A 6,009-nucleotide genomic window follows, 5' to 3' on the forward strand; every position below is an offset into this window, starting at 1 on the left:
GCTTGCTCCCCCCCCACCCTCCCCGGCAGGATTTTTTAATCATGTTCCATTAGGGATATTAGTTTAGAATGTGTTCTGGTTTGTTTTTTCCTTGTAGCATCCCAGGTATTGGTAAGCGAGTAATGTTGGCCTTTGAAGATATTCCCTCATCTTCATTTTTTTTTCTTTTTTTGTAAGAGTTTTAGAAGGATCGATGTTGATTCTTTGAATGTTTGGCTAAATTCACCAATAGAGCCCTCCGGACTTTTCCTAGTCAGCTGCTGGTTCCAGAGTCAGTCTCCCACATGAGTTGAACTGTTTGGGTATTCCATTTTGTTATGACTTGGCCCTGGCAGAGTATGTTTCTAGGAATTTGTTTCTTCCAGGTAATCCAATTTGTTGGCAGGTGATTGTTCAGAGTAATCCTTCATTGATCCTTTATATTTCTGTAGTATTATGTGTCTTCTCTCACTTCTGATTTTCTTAGGTCTTGCTAAACATTTGCCAATTTTTTAAACTTTTTTTTTTTAAAATCAACTCTTAATCTTTTGAATTTTTTTCCAGGTTATTTCATAGCTTTATTAGGTCTTTCTATTTCCTTCCTTCTACCAACTTTGGGCTTTCATGGTGCTTCTCCTAGGCACTTGAGTTGCTTAAGATCTTTTTGTTAGGCAGATGTTATTGTCTGAATATCATCCCGAGCCCCAAATTCCTGTGTTGAAACCTAGTCAGCAATGGGATGCTGTTGGGAGACCTTTGGGAAGTGATGAGGTCCCCAGGGCACAGCCCTCATGAATGGGACTCTTTATGAAAGAGACCCCAGAGAGCTGCCCTACCACTCCCACCATGTGAGGACACAGAACAAAGCTGTCATCCATGAATCCGAAAGTGGGTTTTGGAGTCACCAGACACCAAACTTGCTGGCTTCCACACTTTGGACTTCCCAGCCTCAGAACTATGATACCAGTCTATGATGTTTCATTGTAGTAAACCAAACAGACTAAGACAGTAGGCACTTACCACTACAAATTCCCTCTTAGAATTGCTTTCCCTACAACCCACAAGGTTTTGGTATGTTGTATTTAAATTTCCATTTGTCGTGAGATTTTCTAAAATGTCCTCTTTGATCCACTGGTTGTTCAGGAGGAGGAGGTTGTTTAATATCTACATAATTGTGAATTTTCCTGTTTTCTTTTATTATTGACTTCTAGTTTCATACCATGTGGTCTAAAAAGGTACTTGATATGATTTCAACCTTCTTTAATTTGTTAAGATTGTTTTGTGGCCTTATATAATCTATCCTGGAGAAAGTTCCAGTACACATGAAAAGAATGTGTTTCTGTTGTTGCTGGAGGTGGGGTTGTATATATTGGTTAGCTCCAAGTATAGTTCAAGTCCAATGTTTCCCTTCTGATTTTCTATCTGGATCCATTAATGAAAATGAGGGTATTTAAGTTCCCTATTATTACTGTACACACCTCCAAACTGAACTAGAGAGTCAACACAAGCCCTTTCAAAATTATGTATAGTGTTTTTACAGAAACTGACAAGCTGATCAAGTTCATACAGAAATATAAGGAACCAGAATAAATTAATCTTAAAAAGAAGGAACAAAGTTGAGGGTGTATACTGACTACAAAGTTACAGTTCTCAAGGACAGTGTCATATTGGCATAAAACTAGGCATATAGAAAAATCGAATAAGGTTAAGAATCCAGAGCTGGGGATGTAGCTCAATAGTATAGTGCTTGCCTAGCATGCATGAGGTCCTAGGTCAATCCCCAGCACAGAAAACATAACTTAAAGAAAAATAAATCTTAAACTTATTTTGTTTTTATTTTTTAATTTTTTGGTACCAGAAGATTGAACCCAGGGGTACTTAACCACTGAGCCACATCCCTAGCCCTTTTTAATATTTTGTTTGGAGACAGGGTCTCAATGAGTTGTCTCACCGAGTTGCTTAGGATCTTACTAAGTTATTGAGTCTGGCTTTCAATTCGTGATCCTCCTGCCTCAGCCCTCCAAGTTACTGGTACAGGTATACAACACTGTGCCAAGCAGAAAAAAAATTTTTTTTTCAAAAATTCCAGATATAAATCTTTATTACACTTACGGCAGTTAAGTTTTTGTAAGGGTGACAGGATAATTCAATTGGGGAAACAATAGTATTTTGAACAAATGTTGCTGATACAACTGGATATTTATACGCAAAAAAATGAAATTGGACCCTCATTACATATACCAAAAGTAATATAAATGGGTCAAAGATGTAACTTTGAGAGCAAAATCCATAAAACGCTTAGAAAGGACACTGGCATAAATCTCTGCAACCTTGTCTCAGATAAGTTACACATAAAAGACAAACTGGACTTCATCAAAGTTAGAAACTTCGCGGCTGGGAGTGCAACTCAGTGGTAGAGCACTTGCCTAGCAGATACAAGGTCCTGGGTGCAATGTCCCGCTCTGGGGAGGAAAAAAAATTCTGTGCTTCAAAGGATACCACTAAGAAAGTGAAAAGAATCCACAGAATAGGAGAAAATATCTGCAAGTCACACAGTTGATAAAAACACAGTCTACTGTCCTTAGGGTTTAAAGTCTGGAGTCACTGAGCCAAAGGGCAAGGATGATTTCTCAGAAAAAGCAAGAAATCACTGGGCATTTTAATCACAGTGAATTTCAGGTTCTCAGACCAAGAAGGCAGGCTCCTTAGCCAATGAGCAGAAAATAGACAACAAGAGGAATTTCAATGACACTCAAGTTACAAGCTAACTTGCAGGCATGAGACTTCAGATCTGAGGGGGACAATTCTAAGGGAGTATGACACTGAAGCCTAGGGTAAAAGAAACCTCAAGGAGAATACGAAGGAAATATGAGACCACAAAAACGAATACTGATCAGTAAAAACCAAGCCAATACAAAAACAGTAACAACAAAATCCGCCTCAATAAACAACTTGTGAATCACACACCTGAGGCCTGAGATGTCCTGAACAGAGCTTCTGCAGGGAACTGTGATCCCTGGAGGAGGGCACACCGTGTTTCCTAGCAACCTTCTGAACGCAGGAACTGCTACCCCAACACTCCCACTGTATTCAGCACACAGAAATCCCTCCAAAAATGCTAAGTGTTTCTGAAGTTGGAAAATTCAGAGGATTGACTCCCAAGTTGTGCAACAATTTGGCCCCCAGTGCAGATGCCAAAGCTTCCCCCATCTGCCCCAGACGGCCTCAGAACAGGAAAGGAACCACAGCTGCTCTGAACTCTGGAATGTCACCACCTCTTTTGCCATCCAACTCACTAATACAAATGCCTTAGACAACAATCTTTTCCCATTGTTAGCCTGTCAACCTTACAGTCTCTCTCTCCCACTAACATGACTGTCACCTCCAGTTAGTCTCTTATTTCACTACTGGAATGAACAGCTTCCTGTTAAACTAGTATGAAGCACAAATATGGAAAAACTACTTGGGAGGCAAAGGAGACCCTCTGAAAGTACAGACACTCCTTAATACCCAATCCCTGTCAAGCCAGGGAGCTGCCCTCCCCTCCCCACCCTGGGACTGATCAGGCCAAGGTCATTCCACTCCAGCTCCCAGCTAGAGGATGCAGTTTAGAGGATCCAATGCAGGGCCTGAAGCCACACCACCAAACTTAACTGGCCTTGGTCTCCATCTTTTCCTTTTCCTTTTCCAGCCCTGTCCAGTATCTCTCCAGACCTTAACGGGTGGGTTCTCTATGGCAGCCGCACAGATTCTGGAACGCTGTCTTGTGCTCTACCTGCCACATACTGGCAGCAATGCACCCTCACTCCCAGGCTCAACCTTTGGCCCCCAGTGCAGATTCCAAAGCTCCTGCAGTCACTGCCAGTGAACCAGCTGAGAACCACTGCCCCACAGGGAATTCCAGACCATGCTGTTGGCCTTACTCAAGGCCCTTAGGAGCCTGTCTGTAGCGAGCTTGTCATGACTTTTCCTTATGCTTTACGCCTCGTACCTGAGCCTCCCAGATGGCCTTCCGCTGCACATCTGGATACGCCATCGCTGGAACACACAATTCCCTTCTGGTGCTACAGAGGATTGAACATGGAGAGGGGTGCTCTATCACCTATCTTTTCACTTTTTATTTTGAGACAGGATTTCACTAAGTTGCCCAGGCTGGTCGAGAACGGTGGTACTCCTGCCTCAGCCCCCTGCCCCAGGTGCTGGACTGACTGCCTGAGGCTACCGGCAGATTAGGTAGAAAGTCCATGTCCACACACAGCAACTGCAGTGGGGCAGGGATTGTGGAGCCTCACGAGAAACACGTTACCCAGAGGATCAATTTTTCTTATTTAAGGGCTTAAGAACAGTAAAACAAATTCTAATGTTAAAACCAACAACGGACATTCGAAGTGAAAAAGTTTTTGAACTTACTTACAATTAAGACATGAACAAAATGATGTTCTGCCTCGATCCCAGGCAGACCAGTCCTGCAGCAGCAACACTGCGAAGTCCCATTGAACAGAGCATTTCCACAGAGCCAAGGCTGCCAGAAGTCTAAGGGGACACAAGAGCCAGCCTCCTGCTCAGAGGCAGGTTCTACCCTCCTTGTGTGTGAGGTAAGACTTTGAGAACCTGGCCTACAGCACACAGCTGGTCATCTCAGAATGTCCTTGCAGTTGTCATAAGAAGATCTGTCAGTGCACTTTTGGGGGAGGATCTTTCCAGGTGGGGAAAAAGGCCCAGACAGCCTGTAGCAGCTGTAGCAGGAACTTAGTTACATTAGGTCAACAAATTGTCATGTTAACTTGCCTTCTCTTCCTCTGGTGCCCATTTGTGCCCTTCCCTTTAATATAGTTAAGCTGATGTTAAAAAATCCAGGTCATTTTTAGCAAAATAGTAAGTGTAAAATGAAATTAGACCATAGTTCTAAGCTGCTGTTACATCTCCTCTCTCACCTCCTAGTGTAACTTCTGACAAAGTCCTCTAGGCTTTTACTCTGCCTCTCCCAAGCCCCACCAAGGGTGGGCTTTCCTTTTTGTCATAAACTATATAACCAGGGCAAAATGCTTAATCTTTCTTATTCAAAATTGGAGTACTGAAGTAGAACTCAAAGTCTTTCATAATGCCATTATACAAAATTTTACTGGAAGAATACTTGTAAGTAACCTATAGCTTATATAATTACATATTTTAATATCACAAAACCACTTCTTATCCCCAGATTTTACAGGGGATAAGAGTATCTTAGATTAAAAGATAAAATTCTGCAACACTAATTTTTTAAGCATTTAGGGGAAAATATACAGCATAATTTCCTGCAAACACACTTGCTCTTAGTAACTCAAGTGTGATAAACAGAGGAACTTGGTTATTTTTAATTGGCTAATAAGAGTTGCTAGTACACAGAGCAGCTGTGTACAGCCAGCGGCCCAAGGGAGTGTTGGCAGCAACCTACCTGCCAGGCTCTAATTCCTTCTTTCTTAACTGAGCAATTGGGCGGGCTTCCCCCATTCTAGACACTGCCCAGTCAGGTCAGCTCATATCTACAAACATCATGACCCTGAAAAGGAAGTCTGCTAGGAGGGATAATCAGTAATGAGAGGAAAAGATGGATCAACAGATGTCAAAATAATTGGGGAGTGACTACCCAGTGAGGCAGAGAAAGAACCCCAAGATAGGAAGCGTTGGGGCTCAGAATAGAGCCCAGTGGTACAGCTGGTGCTCAGCATGCGTCAGGCCCTGGGTCCCATCCCTAGCATTGAAAAACAATCTAAACCCACTAAGACAGGAAATGTGACACAAACTGGACCCTAACGCACGTCTGAGACTTCACCTACTGTCCCTCCTTGCTCTTCTCCAGCCATGGTGGTGGTTCATGCACAGAATAAGCCCAACTCCCAGGAGCACCTGACAATCCCATCTGAACCCCTGGGGCCAAGGCCAAGTCTAGAAGGAACTTTTCTGTTCCTTTGTTTTGCGGGTTATAAAATAGTTCCGCTTGGGTTTCCCTAGCAATTTAAAAAGTGCTGTATTACAGTTACTCTAATAAAA

Source organism: Spermophilus citellus (assembly GCF_964194105.1).
Source record: "Spermophilus citellus genome assembly, chromosome: 7".
In the NCBI taxonomy this organism is placed as follows: Eukaryota; Metazoa; Chordata; class Mammalia; order Rodentia; family Sciuridae; genus Spermophilus; species Spermophilus citellus.